This window comes from Lepisosteus oculatus, chromosome 4, assembly GCF_040954835.1.
Source record: "Lepisosteus oculatus isolate fLepOcu1 chromosome 4, fLepOcu1.hap2, whole genome shotgun sequence".
Lineage (NCBI taxonomy): Eukaryota > Metazoa > Chordata > Actinopteri > Semionotiformes > Lepisosteidae > Lepisosteus > Lepisosteus oculatus.
Genome location: NC_090699.1, coordinates 41,809,149 through 41,826,638, shown reverse-complemented (window position 1 = coordinate 41,826,638; position 17,490 = coordinate 41,809,149). Strand labels below are relative to the sequence as shown.

Genomic DNA, 17,490 nt, shown 5'->3' with positions numbered 1-17,490 from the left:
AGCAGACTTACTATAACTTAGAAGACTGGAACAAAGTTACAAATTTACTTACAAGAATTGTATTCCTAAATTATTTTAAAACCTGTTATTCTTACAGCTGTATATACAGTATATTGTATAAATATATGTACAGTATGTACAAACACAAAATAAAGGAGCTGAAAAGCTTCACGTAAATCTTTTAAGAAGTTTATTTAAAAGACCTGGTGGTTACTTTAAAGTTCTCTTTCATATTTTATTTAATCTTTTTTCATAACAATAGGGTGGAGAGAACTTGGTGTAGAAGAAGATTTTATGTTAAAGCACCCATCTGTTTTCTAACTACTTAATTCAATACAGGGTCACGGGGGAGCCAGAGCCTATCCCAGCAAACAACGAGGCAAGGCAGGATTCACCCTGGACCACATGCCAGTCCATAGCAAGGCACACAAAGACACACACACACTCACACCAGGGCCAGTTTTCCTAGGAGCCAATTAACCTTCCAGTCTGTCTTTTCACTGTGGGAGGAAGCTGGAGCTCTTGGAGAAAACCCACATGAACACAGGGAGCACATCCTGTACAAACCCCATGTAGATAGCACCCCGGGTTTGAACTCCAGTGCTGCAATGCAGGAATGCTAACAGCTGCACCACTAGACAGTACCACCGCGTCACTGTGTTGATGATGATCTAGTTATTTCAATCTTTTTCAATCAAATTCCCATCAAAAACAAAGAATGTAGACTTATTTCAGTTGTTTCTTATGGCCTGCCTTGTACTGTGCATCTAACTGCATTCCTGACTTTCTGCTGATCTTCTATTAAGTAACCATTTTGCTGAGATTTAATTGTGCATGAAAGTCATTAATTGAACTGTGCTGGGTATTTGTGTTTCCTCTGCTGCCCTACGCAGGGGATGTCTCAATGACGTTACCCACTTGTTGAGAGCAAAGATTCCCATTACTGAAAGGACTTCATATGGGCTGAATCACATGAATGCTAGCTTTGTTCAAGTACTATAGAGCCTGAGAAACGTACGTCATCGCTCTGAGCTTCAGAACCTTCACCAGATCACTCTTAGAGGAATGCTGCATGTGTCACAACACTCAGATGTGGGTCTGGCCACTGCAATCAAGTGGTCATGTACTGTAGGGACACAGAGTGGTGGTACCATAGTTAACTCTTGTCTTAGGCAGACAAACCCTGTCCAATATCTACTGAGCTACCAGAAAGGAATGGTGAAGTGAATATTGTAAAATAAAATCAGAAGAATGACAGAATCTATACATTGAGACTGTGAAGCTCAGGTTGTTTCCCCATGATTGCTAATGACGTCTTGCTGTCTGCAATCATCGTCACTGTTGATGATAACCTCCTACAATTAATCTCTATACATTGTGCTGTACTGTGGTAGTGCTGTAAATTAACATGGTATTATTTTCTTTGGTTTTTCTTTACTTCAGTTTGTTTTTATTTGATTTGTTTCACATATTTCTTTGCTATCTTATAGACCTTTATCCATAGTCATATCTTTCTGTCACAACTATTTACTGCACCTGTGTTTTGTCATATTTCATACCCTACTTGTGAACCTGAGAGTATATCCATTAGAAATTGGTGAAAAAAACAAGGAAGCGGGACAGAGGAATCTCTTGCTTGAACCCTTACTCATGCCCTTCTATTCTTAACTAGTTTGGATACTGTTTTATGATTAATGGTAAACCATCCCATTTCCTAACTGCTTTATTATCCAATACAAGAAAGCTGGGGAGCCAGAGCCTATCATAGTATGCCAGTCCATCTCAGGGCACTCACAAATACTCACACCACGGTCACTTTTCCTAGAAGCCAGTTAACCTGCCAGTATGTCTTTGGAGTGTGGGGAGGAAACTGGAACACCTGGAGGAAACCCATGCATACGCAGGGAGAATATACAGTACCAACTTCACGAAGACAGCATTCTAGGAATAGAACCCAAGGCCAGTGCTGTAAGGAGGCAACACTAACCTCTGTGGCACTGTGTAATGGGAAACCAACTTACAATAAACAGAGAATGGATTCTGTTCTGTGACAAAAAGGGTGACTTTGATTTAATTTAATTTGGCAATCCTGACCTTCTTTTGAAAGACATAAGTTACTTGTTATGTCTTTACAGAAGTTAAAAAAACATACACTGCATCCTATGGACTTTTCCATGCCAAGATATCATCAAACACCAAAGCAGAATGAAGCTGGAGGAGGTTCCCTTAAAACATTTTCATCATAATAATTAAAAAATACTGGTAGGAGAAGAAGAAATTATAAAGAAGCATAAAAAAATACAAAAATACTAACAACAAAAAACAGCTCTGAACCCAGCTGAAGAAGGTGAAAGTCTTCATGAAAATTTATATTTAAAACAAAGAAAAACAATCATTTTTGTTGGAGGGAGTTTGCCTTCAGCATCTGTTCTTGTTTTCCCAGTAGACAGTGCTGAGTTATTGGACAGAGTATAGAGAAGACCAAAGCCCCATGTTGCATTTGCCAGCTTTTATGGGGACCTGATTAAACTGAACTTGCTGGGGCTACAGATTCTGTGCCTTTGAACTTCTCACGTGAAAAACACACTTTGCCTGCAGCAGAGCATAATTGTGCACGAAGTGGGAAAAAAAAAACACAACGATGAAGGGTACTCTGAGAAGCACTGTAAGTAGCCTTTTCAAAATAAACATTGATGAGGTTAGCTTCATTGCAGGCATTGTTTTGAGGAGCATCTCCAAATTATAGAGGAGCAGTTAGGATGAAAAGAGATACTTACGCATGACCTGCAGGTAGATTTTTCGTTTTCAGGTTCTTATTTGGTGAATTCCCATGGTAATGTAACATACTATTACTAACCACCATCAAAGACGTTCAAATCCAGACTTCCTTTTTTGCTTCTCCTCACTAATATTTCCTTGCTCAAGTGGTGGGTTAGAATACGAGTGCACTCTGTGCACAGGGTGTAATGAGGTATTAGGGTGTTATTTCTTTTTCTCAACTTAATAAGAGAAAGACAACAAATGAGAGGAGCTATTGTGTGAACATTGTGCTATTCTTTGCATCTTTTTTTGTTACTTCTGCTCTGTAGCCAATACTGGTTGTACTGGGAATAAAAGAAATTTGAAATACCTTTAATTGGTAATTTACTATAGCCAATAGCACCTTCCCTGCTTGTCTTCAAGATGTGTGAAGAACCTGAAGCATCCTGAGAATATAAGTACAGTCTACATAGACAGTCATCCTAAGCTGGAATCGATCCCAAGACCTTGGGAGTTTGAAGCCTGAAAGGATTTTGAAAAAGTGCTAACCACCAAGCTACACTGCCTGCTGAGGTCCTGCTATCTTTTTAGCACTTTGTGAATCCTCGGGATAGGAAACAGTTATAAAAAAGTGGCAGAAGAGAGTAAAAAGAACATTTACAGCTATGGAAAAGGCTAAAGGTCATTCTTTGCTATGTGAAGAATGTGACAAAGGGGATCAGTCATCTCACTTTAGACAAGATAATTATTTTTTCTGATCTATTCTGTACTTGAGTATGTTTATCAGAGTTGACTATAGTTTGAAGACACTGGTTAGCTCGGCTTCCTTTGTCTTTTAATGCTTTAACCTATTGGTTTTTATACCTTTTTATATTCTGAAATCTAAGTGAAATGCTGATTAATTCTGAGTTATTTAAGTTAGTGCCAAGTTTTAGTTCTACTTTAATTATTATTACTCCAGACATTTAAGTTAAATCTGAACATCGATACTCAAATAGTTTATTTGAAGCCTTCATTCATGCCTGTTTTTTTTACTGATTGTTTTTGTTTGTTTTTGTGGTGGTGTTTCTTTTCTTGTAACTTTGTCTTATCTGTTGCCTTGCAGTATCTCAGGCACACAGGATGGTGGAAACTCCGCTGTAATACAACAGCACAGCATGATAAGTATTTGGGCAACACCTCATTTCCAGTGGTGATGCTTAAAATAGCACAGCAGATCAAGAAAACAAATGAATTAAGACTTTCACTTGAGTTTAGGAGGCGTTTACTGTATTTTCTAAATTGTCAGCATGAGACTGTGTTGGTCCATATTGCTGCAAAATGTTATTGAATCTTCTTCAAATGGAAATGGCCTTCTGCTCTATATTGTTTTATCAAAGCCTTTAATAATAAGTATGTTTAAAAATGAGAGGAAATACAAATAAAAAGTGAGCTGAAATTATCTTTTGAACTTAATCATTTTGTACTGGCTTCCTGGCTCCTCATGGGATTCTTAAGGCTGCTGTGCAAACCCCAGTTGTGTCACCTCTATATGTAGTGGTCAAAAGTTGAATGTGGATCTATTAGGGGCCCAAATCGGTGGAAATAGAGTTGAACAACATTCAGGCTGTATAGCGGATGTGGCAGAGGCTCAAAGTGCAGTCTTCTTGTGCCAGTGGTTGCACACACATTTATGGTTTCACATTGTCATTCTGTAACAGAACACCGTGTTGTAGACTCCCAGCTTTTATTTTAATAGCTGTTTTTTGTGGTTCTCTGGCCTGTCACGGTTTATTGTACTGGTGACTTGAGTCTGAGTGTTCCTTAATAATCAAGGATCTGTCCTTCGGAGTCCCTTGACACTTTGCATTTTATGAAATGGTCTCGCATATTTGCTCTTTTGCTGAGCACACTTAGCAAAACTACCTGTTTCTTGTATCAGTATTTTTGGGGATTTGGTGAGAGATCCCTTTAAAACTTCCAGGACCCGCCCTGGGAGAACCTTGAGAAAACAGGAATATGCTGACTTCTTAAATAGTCAGTAACATTTTTGGAAATAATTATATTGCACTTTTATTATCAAATCATGTAATATGCTGTTGGAATGGCTTTTTATACCACATACTTTCATTTGTACTTGTGTTAATTACATAGCAATGGTTAAAGCAGATTTTAGCTGTAGCAGTCTTTGTCCAATTGTATTGCACAATGGCATGTGCTACTGTATGTTTCATGTTTTTTGTTTTATTTATAGATTGTATTAATATTTTTCTTTTCAAATGGCTGCTTTATTCTTTCCATCTAAATTGTTTACCTAAATCTATCTAAATTGTGCATTTTGTGAAGGATTTCATAGTGTTATGCACTCTGCTTTGGATGATACACAGGTGCATATTTTGGTTTTGCTGCTTTTTGATGCGATAAGAGAAAAAACATAAAACAACTTTCACTGCATATTGTGCTTTCCTTCTCTTTTTACTTCCGAATACTTACAACTTAAATTCCTGCTGTGGTTTGAACAGGTTCCAGATAACGAGGGATGTTTGTACTTTTAATGTATGTAGTTTGGATACAGTGTATGCAGCTCACAGACATTTAGAGCTGTTTGTGTGTTAAAACTATTGTATGAAAGTACAAGTAGTAAGTATGGTATAAGCCAATGGAATACGTCTCCACCTGTTGTGAGACAGATAAGCCTTACCATCGTGACGAGGTGTTGCTTTCTTTGCTTTGCCAGGCCTGAGGTAATGCTTTTCTTACACTTTGAGTGTGGCGACATGTACAGTACAGCACTTCATATTTTAAATGTTTTGAATACATTCCCGTATACACCTTATGAAATACATAAATGAAAAAATAATATACAGTAATATGAATATGAAGTTGAACATAATGTATAGACAATAACAAATAGCATGATGGCTTTAATAGATGAGTCGTAAGTGTTATGTATATATAAATATATAAATATGTATACGTGTATATAATGTACAAGTAATGCTGCTTAGAGAATTATTTTATTTTTATTGGCACCTGTCTATGTTTCCAATATGTGATATTAATATTGATGTATGTCCAGTACAGATTGTAGCATTAATTTACAGGCAAATTTAGAGATATAGTAACTGAATTCCAAGTGTTATTAAAATGTGGAGATTGATTTTATAAAGAGCTGTGGTCTTATCAAGCATAAGGCATGTAGTCTATTAAAGGATTTAACCATTGAAATGTTGTTATCTTGTCTCTAGTTTTGTTTTGTATTGTTTTCTTTGGTCAGAGCAGTTAAATATTAACTTGGTGTTTTTGATTGTTAAGTAGGAGTGAGAGGTCATAAAGTACTGTAAGGGCAGAGAGAGTGGAATTCTGCACTTCATAAAAAAAAAAATTTTTAACTATTTTTTGTTCAAGAACTTTTTGGTTGGAAGCCACACCCACATGGCATGGAAGTACAGTAATTGTCAGATGACTCTAATATGCATTGTGTACATCTGTCTGATTCAATCCATTCAATTTTAAATATTTTGTGTAGTGTAATATGTGTTACAGTTTCAGTCATAGGAAAAGTGTTGGTACAGATTTGAGATCAGAAGTTTGTGTCTGTGGAGATAAATCATTTCCTTAATCCTTAATGAGAAGAGATACTGTATGATATTATCAATTATATTATTAATTTTATACAGTTTGGACAATTTTTTAAAGTAGAACTTTTATCAGTGTTTTCTACTAATGGTGCTGGTTGCAGAGGGTTATTGATAATATTAATCTTGGTCTTAATTACATTTTTCAGTTGCAGATATTGCATGCAGTGTTTTTCTTCGATGCCATCCTGGGTCTAATCTGAGAAGCAAAGGAGGGTGTTAACCTCAAAAATATGTCATAAATGTGAGATTCCTTTTTGTCTCAATGGAATAAAAATAAATTATTTGTTGTCAGGAAGTCTGGATTAAGATAAATTGGATTATATTTACAAGGTGTCATTATAAAATCAGTCATTGAATTTATTTTCTAAACAGCCAGCAGAGCTTTTTAAGACGGTTTTTAAAAAGAGTGTGATGCTTTATGGATTTGCTGAGAAAGGTTAAACCATCAATCATTATTCCTCAACATTCTGCTTGCTCATTCTTAATCTAGGGATTATGTTGTTAGTTTAGGTGCATTGAACTTTCTATATTAAGTACTGGAGTTGATTTGTTAAGTAATAATATAAGAAATGTGGTGTATTTAGTCAACCAAATATTTTTTCTTGCTGTAACGCTGCCTGATTAACTCAGTTTTTTTGTTATTCCAGTAAAACATAATGATGAGTGAATAAAATTTGTAGGGGTAACACGGACCATTGTGAATAAATAGTTAGCCTTAGGAAATATGGTCATCTTGGTGGCCTCTATTTGTCCAATAATAGTAAGTGGCAGGTTCATCCAGCAATTAAGATTGTCTTCAGTGTTTTTCAAGAGTGGGTTAAAGTTAAGGTAAAGACTGATTTTCTAGGATATACTGTACAGTGTTTTAGATTTGTATACCTTGGATTTTGTTATTTTGATTATTTTTGCAAATAATGATGGAGAGTGTGGGCATCTTTGTTTGGTCCCCCTGAGCAAAGTGAAGCTTTGTGAGTGTTTAAAAGAAAAACAGAAAGCAGAGCTGTCTGAAGAGACTTCTACTGTCCACTTTTTGTATGTCAAAATCAACAGCCATTAACCCATGTTGTGCTGTTATTAAGCATCATCAATGTGGCATAGGTACACTTTGAGAACAGAAATGATTTTGCTTTGTTTTGTAGCATTGTTAAATGATCAGAGCTAATTGTTATACAGAATATACCATAAAGCACAAAGAATTATGCTTTTTGAACAAAAAGTCCCTTACACCCAATAAGTGATCCATTTTAAACCAAAAGATGAACATTTTGTCACTTCTGACACCACTGTATAACGTTAGGGGTATCCTTTTAGTGAAAATGATGTCATTCTCTCAGCCATCTCATGGTCATGTAAGAAAAAAAACTTTTCAGGACAGGACTTAAGTAGATATGTGTATCAATATGTGAGATGTCTGTATTTATACTCAATATGAGATGTGAATAAAATGTGGGAGTATGGAGCGAGCCACCCAGCCATGTTTCTAAGGTGATACCTGGGCTTCTTTCAAGAAAGAGCTTGATGAGATCCTTGGATTGATTAACTACAAACTTCCAAATGGGTTAGATAGAATGATTAGCTTCTCGTTTGGAACCTTTCTTATTTTCTCATGTTATGAAAAAAATGTACACGAATGGCTTAAAGATATAGTATCTCTGTTTTCTTTCTGAAATGCAGTGGTTATCTACAGTATAATTCCAATTTACTAGACCCAAATTGTGCTGAAACTCGGTCAAACTTTTTTTAGTCTCTTTTTTTTTTACTGGAAAAGCTCATTAAATTAGGCTGGCATTGCACTCTATCATTGTAAAGATGGGAACAGTATTCTGAACACAAAAAAGTGTTTGTCAAATCTCATGGCTATATTTATGTGTTATATCATGGGGCAGGAGCAACAACAAGAAATGCGGAAAAAAAAGTTAACTTTAATCTTTAGAGGAATATACAGTATGCCATATATATTAATAGTATTTGTTGGAAAATTTGTAGGTTGAACTGACTTCCAGCTGGGGCACATGTTCTGACGTTCATAATGAAGATGGCAATCCCTCGTATATGTATAATGACTTACTGTGTGCCTTTGGTTTGTCTGTATTTTTAGCCTTGGCACCCCTTAAGTGAAATGAGGCATTCCAAACAAGTCTTTTGGGATTATTATTGTTATGTTATGTAACATAGCTGGTGTTGTAATGATTTTTTGGCTCAGGGTTTTCTCACACACAGCAAAAAGCCCTACATTTTGAATTTCAATTAAGAACAATCAGAGGGAAATTTATCTTAGTAGCCTACCTTTCCGTTAAGATGTTTCCTCATCCCTGCTGTAATGTTAATGTTCCCAAGTGAGGTCAAAAGAGGAATGCAAGGAAATAGTCCCAGAAGACAAGCATCTGGTTTTGCTTAAAGTGTGACCGCTGTCATGATTTCCAGGGCTCAAGCCACAGATATCAAAATCTGTATCATATTTACACTGAAAATACAGTTTTTACTTATTGCTTTAATGAAGGCCAAGCACAGGAACTCCAAACTTTTTTTTTCTTTCCAGTGGAGCTAAAAGGGTCTTTAACATAATAACATTTTACACTAGATGGAGATCTGCAAAGTTTGCAATTAGGTAACGTCGTCTGACTGTTGTTTGGGGTCGAGTGAGTCACGCTTTTGCAGTTTTGTGGAGCGAGAGAAATTGTTGAGAGAGGCCTGCCAGATCTATTTGGTAAGGGATAATTAGCTATGTGATGCTAATGTCTAGGAACAACTCATAACAATAATATTCACTGACAGTGTATTAAACAATGCAAAGTCTAAAAAGAAAAAGACCATATGTTAGGAAGGGCTGAATTTTTAATTGCTTCACTGTCTTGACTCTGCACGTATCTACTGTTCAATAAGTTTTAACATAAATGAAAGGAAATAAAGTATAACTTACTGAATGGACTGCCTCATGTTTGTCTTGTACAACCAGATATATTGCTGGAAAATGTTTCTTATGAGTTTTAATCATCATCTACCCATAATCTCATGTGCAGTACGTCCATTTAATTGACTAGTGTATCTTCAATAGATATTAGACCTTTGATTAAAAATGTCTGTTACACACTTCATGTTTCTAATTAACTAGTTTGCAAATGCAGCAAGGAACTGATTATCCTTAGCTAATAGAATTCTCGTAACGTAAAAGTTAACACTGAGCAGCACTGAGCTGGGTCTTTGTGAGCTATCGGTGGCTCTGTAGCGAGTCTCATTATGACTGCCATAATGACCCATAAAGGTGGTCATGTACCCTTTAGCTGTTCCCTAAAGCTGTTAAAATCAATAACATTAAAATCAATAATGAATGGGTACCTTATTCAGATACTGTCCTAGTGCTGTTCATGGCAGGAAGTTCCTGCAACATTTATTGATCTGTTTTGTTTCTGAACGGTGAGTCTCACAGTGCTTTGCTGATAACAGAAGCCTACTAGAAGAATAGGCTGACAATGTCTTTAAATGTTAACAAGACCTTGGTTATATTTGAGAGTTGCGAGTATTATATTTATGTCTTTATATATAATAATTTGTTTCAATAATAGTTCACAAAATATTTTAAAATGACAAAAACTTGGAAAAGTACTGTTAAGTATTTATAGTACTATAGTATATATAGTATACTATATACAGTATATAAGTACTGTATTTATACTTATGGTACTATAAGTCATTTATTTTGCTGTGCAGTAAAATTGTAATAGTGAAATATTCCGAAAACTGAATTGAATAGTATGGTCTTTGTGTCAAATGAAGCTGGATTATGCAAATGTTTTGTTTTTTTTTTCGGTTCTGAGAAAGAAACATTTTTGAGTGCTAAATGATGAGCAGTACCCAGAAACTGTCCTGTATCTACAAAAAAGACCAAACATCTAATTTTCTCAAGCGCCATTAGTAAAACCAAATGTGTCTGGCCAATGATGAGGCTAAATTTAAAAATGGTCTAGCGGTAGTTAAGAACATAGGAAAGAAATGAGAGGAGGCCATTTTGCCCATGTAGCCCATTTGGTAGATTGTAGCTAAAGAACCCAACCAGTTGCATCTTGAAATATTCCAGGATGACGGCTTCAAAAACATGACCTGGTAGCTTGTTCCCATTTTCTCACAACTTCCAGTCAAAAAACGTCACAATAAAAAATTGTTGATTAGGTTCAAAATGGTGAAATATTAAGACATTTAAAGGTGCCCTTGGCCTATTGAGGTGCAGGCCTAGGTAGATAAAACTCATTGGCTTGATTCAGCGAACTATTTAAGTGAGTCAAAGAGGCTGAAGATACGCAATCATGCGATTCAATTCAAGACCATTCAGTTGCAGCTGCTTGCTACAGAAACAGCATAACAATTAGGCTCTGCAGTGTTGTTGTCTAAAAGCCACTTTATGCAGTGTATTTCAGTAAAGAAAAAAAAATCATACTGTAAATAACTTGTGCTTTCACACGACAGAGCACAAAGATCTGAATAAAGCACTTAAGCAAGACATTTTGTTTCTTCTGTGGGTGTAAAGTTATTTCCAGTAGTTTCTAAGTCAAGCATTTTTGTTGAACACAAAACGTGCCAGATTCCAAAACATCTGCCCACAGCTTTGAAACCGCTTAGGATGTGTGGGTTAATTTAAAGAAATCCATAAATAATATACAATAATAGGGTGTTTCTTGGTTAGCTAAGTATGATGCATTACTGGTAGATTTTATTTTCATGTAAGACAGGAATAGTATTCATGCTGTAGCCAAGCTAAGGCAATTTGGGAGAAGATGCAGTTTCCATGTACTGTATATACATTTATCTTGTGCAGAAGTAACTTGTACATAAGACTCCTTGCTCTGTTTTACTGAAACCATACAGTATGTACATAAATCTAAGAGTAAACACATCAATTTTCAGATTGCTGAGATATTCGGAGGATATTTGGTATCAAGTAAAAGTATTTACATTGCAGCAATAGTGGCTCAGACTTTCATGTGTGCTTCTGACAGCAGCAGAGTGAGGAAACATTGTGTTTATGAGGAAAGTCTTGATGTCCTGTGTGCTGATGTTGTGACAGTATGTTGACTGCTTGACCTTACCTTGTATCCAGGTGGTCAAATTATGGTGTATTTGCCATGTACAGTACAGTAGTTGTGTATATCACTAACTGATGTTATTGATAAAAAGCAAAAAAACATAATTATACATTTGAAAAAGCAAGATTTTTTGTGATGTTTTATGCCTATTCAATTTTTAATTATACAGTAATTTAGTACTGCATTGTCAGCATGTTTCTGCTGCATGACATTAAGGATGACACACTTACAGTATGGGAGACATGAAGTACATAATAGCCATGCATCAATGTGCTTCTTCAGTTTTATTAGTGATGGATACAATAGCTTATAGGTAGATTACAGATTGTGTTTTACAGCAGCACTTTATAGGAAGGTTAGTATTGTGAAAGGTACAGTATATTGAGCATAGCTTTTGACATTGAATGGTGTGATGACATTAGGAAGGAAGCTGGAAAATATAAAAGAGTAAAAACTTATTTATTAGAACGTTTACACCCTTGGCACTTCATTGTATTTCATTGCAAGGAAAATTATATCACTTGTATTTTATAATTTGATTGTTTTCCATTTTTTTTGTTTTAACCCCGCTGAAGTTGAAATTCAAGTTGTTCGGTAGAAGGGTTTGGTAGCAGAATAGTCTCAGATATGTTAAGTAGTCTGTTTTATTGTAAATGTTTACATTCTTTTCAGGGTGAAGTATACCTTTTTTTCTGCAGTAGCTCCCAATAAGAATTGGAATTTAAGCTAAAAGCACATCAACATTTTTAATAATAGTAAAATTACCTTTGTTTTTTTAAAAAAGGAAGGAAAATTCCACTTTCTCTCATACCACACAGGTGCAAACGTCTGTTGAGTCATACTGTAGTTAATGACCCAGTTTTTCTGTGTCATAGTCCTTACCACTTCCTCTGGGAATGAATGGAGTTTTTGTCTTGAAGCTGTGATGTGTCTATCAGGACTACTGTTCTGACCTAATGCAGCCATTAACAACCTACAAAGCAACAAAAGCTTTGATGGACGGTTTTGGTTGTTTGTGCTTAAGGCAACCACAGCAATACAAATTGATTCTTAGAGTATGATTTCATTTCCCTAGTAGGCTGGACTGCTGCCAAAACGTTTTGGGGGAAATCCTATTCCCTTTTTTAAATGAATAACTCATTTAACATGTTTGGAACAGTATGTATTTCATGAAATTACTGGTGCCCATGTATTTAGTGCAGACTGAAAAGCATGCCATAACATTTGCTTTAATTTTTTCTTTGCAAGTGATCACCTCCATGTTAAAAAGTTAAAGTTTGTTTTTTTTGACTGCATGTTTCTTTTAAATAAATCTGTTGGAAAGTAGTTTTAAAAGCTGTTATCTGGGAAACAAGGGGAATATTTACATTTCTAATTGATTTTTGAAAGCATTCTCGCTCCAGAGCAAAACTGGGACCTGCTTTTTCAAGTAAGTATTGTAATGTTTAAGAGTATAAACTTGGCAAAAGATGATGTACAACAGGTATCAGAGCTCTAAATGATTAAATTATATCATTAAAATCATTGGAATTAAAATGATTCTTGCTCCTGTCAGATATAAAGTATTTGGTCCACATGCAAACATGTGTCAGGGTTGTCCTGTCACCTTTAAAGGTTCACAAAAAACCGTTACACATCACAGAACAGTTTTTAATCCTCGAAGACGTACTGTAGTACACACTTTACTTGGCACTCTCTTACTGCTCACCTAGGTATGGCAGCTGAGCCTGCAGCTGCAGTCGGTGGTGTCTACTGTCTGTTCAAACTAAGAGACTTTCCCTTCAATACAGGAAAAAAGCAATACAGTGCCAAAGCTGTTTCCGCAGGTTTTCACTGAGCCAGTGAACAGAGAACTCTGACCCCATTCAGACGTCTGCTACATGATTCTCCAAGACTCTGGTTTAGCGTGAATGGAACAGGTTTCCCAGATGTACTACCTCAGTACATGGAGACCATAAATAATTCTAGTACACCCCTGTGGCACTTTTCTTTTTTTAGTTTGGTCAGCAAGCTTTTGAGAACAGACTGCATTCTCCTTAGGAAATGGTTTTAATAAATTATATTGAAACACTTAAATTAAGTTAAATTAGTGGAGGTTATTGGAAAATACATATAGCGCATTCAAAATCAGTTGTTTTTTTCTAAAGCCACTTGTTTTTCAGTAGTTTAGCTTGCATTTTGAGTTTATTAAAGGTTTTTGCAGTCCCCTTTTCAAGCTTTAAACAGCTAGAAAATAGCAGAGAAAATCTGAAATATAGCTTGTGGACCATACTCAGGAGAAAAACTAATATACTGTAAATAATGAATTATTTCTCTCATGAAATAGAGAATATTTTTCCTGTGGTGACAGTTTTTCAACTGTGTGTAAAAACAGAGAAAATATGCTATACAGTGTATGTTAATTCTGCCTGGTTTCTCTGTGCTTTATTCAACCCTGGTGCAAGCTTCAGAGACAGCTAGAATTTGAAGTCGCTGCTAAAGTGTAGAAAATAGTGCCTCCCATGTTTTTAGACAGGAGAGACACTGATTTCGTATCATTGCTGAATGTTTTGGTGAGCATTGACTCGTTTCTGATGGCGATTACTGAAAAAAGTGACCTGTCTATCACACAAAAGGGAATAAATTCTCTTATTGACTTTCTGTTTTCCATTAGTTTTAATATCGGGCTGTTATATCCTGGTGGTCATTTTCAACATTACACAAAGAAGAACTTTTGTCTTGGAGCAGCCAAAGAAAATTGAATTACCTGGCCAGATTTGCACCATGAACATGTCTGTGATTGCATTTTATAAAAACATATTTACCTTGTTGAAAACCAAACCATTAAATACTTGAGATAACACCTTTAAATCTTATAGGACTGTAAATTAATTTTGCAACAAATTGTATTCCTACAGTGTGTGAAGTCAGTTGTAATGATCACGATCAGAGTCCTTAACTCTGAATATGAAATGGAAACTTAAGATATTTTTGATAGCACCACATGTACAATATATGCAGTAAGTGCTATTGTAAGGGTTCTTCCTTTTATCTATGATATTTTGCTTTGTTGTGTTAAAATATAAGCACATTTCAATTATGCAGAAAGTAAGAATCACATTTTGGTAATGGCAAAAACTTTAGTAAATCCGTCCTCATTTATTCCAGTAGAACAGATTCTGTGCATTTAAAAAGTGAAAAGAGAAAGAAAAGCCTCTAAAGGACTTAAAAAAAAAACAGTGAGAGAAACAAAGACTGCTTATCATTGTCTGGGGATGGAGCAATATGTGGTGACCTCTTCAAGATCTGTGTAGGCTGTCTTGACAGTTTGGTCAACAGTGTTCCCATTCATAGTCTGACCAGAACAACCCAAGCATCCTGAACTTGAAATCAGAAGTTTTTAAGTCAAACTGAAAAATGGAGCAGTTCAGACAGTTCAGAAGAACAACAGGGCAATGTTTCATGAGATGAAACATGGAAGCATATTCCATCCCCCTTCTCAGTATATATTTTTTAGATTTGCTATAATAGAGGCACTCATTTCCATGTGAGACCAGCTTCTAGCCTGTTGTGGTGATGATAAGCTTTTGCGACTGGAAAGAAACAGACTCTTTGGATCTAAGAGTTGCAGAATGCAAGTGATGATTTGAGAAGTTTCAATATACAATATACCCTGCCTTACTGCTTTCACAGCATAGAGGTGCTCTGGAACTTTCCGTGCATATTGTATATGTGCCTACAAGCTTCAAAATAGTTCTCAATAGCTTTTGTTTGTTGTATACTGTACCTTATTAGTATGTGGTTAAATCTGAGTATACATAACTTCATATAATTATAATTACTTAATTCCCTAGATATCTTGAAGTTATCCAGTAACTATCAAAGAGAGATTAAATGGTTATAGTCTGTATTGCTTTTGAAGGATTTGTTTTATCTATTGTTATTTGCACTGCCTCTTCAGTTTGATTTTATCCTGCCATGCATCTGTGTGGTTGGTTCCCTGCTGTTGCAGGTTTGTCACAATTTTATTTTTTTAAACTGTGCTTTAAAAAAGCCACTCAGATACTTTTAAAGCACCGTTTTCCTGTTCAGAATTGAAAAGGATTTAGAAAGAATTGGCAAATTGTGACCTTCAAATAGAAGTTATTTTTAAAAATGGGTTTTCCCAGGATAAGGCTCAACTATCTTTTCAGATATGCAATATGGCCACGGAGAAGCAAGTAAAATTAATTTTGTAAATGTGTTTGACTGATTTCAGATGTTATGAGCTGCAGGTTGTTATTTTAGCTCCAGGTACAATATATTTAAAGCTATACACTGGATTTTAATTGGTTTGCACAAAAGATTATATGAAGCTCCACCAATATAAACTGTACCGATTCATCAGTGTAGTCAACGCAAGACCTGCAGCTTGATTCAAGCTGCTAAAGGTTAGATCAGCATAGTGCTGCACTTTAAGCTAGGAGGATGCAACATCCTCAACAATACTAGAGTTTACCAGTTGCAGAGGACCTCCAAACCACATGTTTTGTTCAGCTTGTTCAAACAAAGTGCCTTTGCAAATTGCAAACTGTCCAATCTGTATGATATTTACCTTCTTATACCCTTGAATTTATGAAGAAGACTTGCTTATTTCAATCTAGGCTAAATTTAAGAAGAGGACATCACTTACAGTATTTGTTTCAATTTGTGTTTGACAACTGGTATGAATTTCAGTGAAAAAAAGCTGAATAACAAGGCCACATCTTAAATATTAAACACAAAGAGGAAAATAATGGCAATTGAACTTTGAATTGTCAGTTTTTTAGGCACCAAATGCTCAAATATTTATTGGACCAATTTAATATAAAAATGTTATAGTCTGTTTTGAAACTGTGATACTGTGGAAAGTAAGCATAAAGGTGTTTTACAGAAGTCTTTTGAGGACTCTGCAAATCTTCTGTGTGTGGTTTGGATAAAGCTTTTATGAGTAGGCTGAGATCTGCTTTCTGTAAATATGAGCTCTGTCTTGAGGAGCTCTTTGAATGGCCCACTCAAACAAAACATGAACCAAATTCATGTGAAGCAGCACGCCTTCATTCCACTGTATTGTATGTGTGTGTCTCCTGATATACTGCAATTTACAGTATATCAGTACAGCACAGTATATCTTACTTGTATATCTTACTTACTGTATTGTCTTTAACAATATTAAAGACAGTAACTATCCACTGATAATTGAATATTATATGAATTGGCCATCTACAGAACTGTATTTCTCACGACAGATCCAGCATAGACTGAATATTTTACCTGAGTTGTAAGGAAACCATAATGACAAAGCTTTACACGTAGCCTTATCCTGAAAGTAGAGCATATTATTGTATTTTCAGGATCTTCTAGCTCTCTTCTCCCATCTCTTGTTGTTTTCATTTACAAGAGTGATTTCTATTGTAGTATTTTCTAACATTGGTTTTATAATGCTATTTCTTGCCTTCCCATTGTTAAATTAAACCAAACTGTGAATATAATAAATAGTAACTATCATAATAAACTTTATTTTATATAAAGTATTACTGCACATTTAAAGTCAGTCATCTCATGGTGCTTGCAATAGATACAAAAGAATATTACACAACATAACATTAAAGCATTTTATGTCAAGAAAGCAATGTAGATGAAAAAAGGAATTCTGAAAGTGTTCGTTTTTAGGCTCAACTTAAAAGAACGTCGGAGCCCCTGATGTCTTTTGGGCTGGAGATCCAGAGCTTTGTGCTCAGCAGTACAAGACCCTGTCGCCCAAAGACTGTAGTCTGAACAGTGGAACACAGCAAACCAGAACCAACTGAGAAAAGATCACATGGAAGAGAATAAACAGATAGGATGTTGGAATGGAGAGCCATATCATGTAGAGTCTAAATGTGAACACAACGTTTTAAAATCAAAGTGTAAAGACTTCCAAGACAAGAGTGATTTGATCACTTAGTGTACGTCTGACCCTATCAGGATTCTATTTGACGAATTCAGATTCTGGAGTCTTTTAACTAGTTCAGTGTAGTATTAGAGACTCCTGT

The 17,490-nt window shown here is 35.6% G+C and overlaps 1 protein-coding gene across 3 annotated transcripts in view; it reads left to right on the top strand.

The window, feature by feature from the left end:
• Window positions 1-17,490, top strand: part of afap1l2 (actin filament associated protein 1-like 2) — an 83,675-nt gene that overhangs the window by 17,979 nt on the left and 48,206 nt on the right. The gene's annotated exons all lie outside the window — the stretch shown is intronic.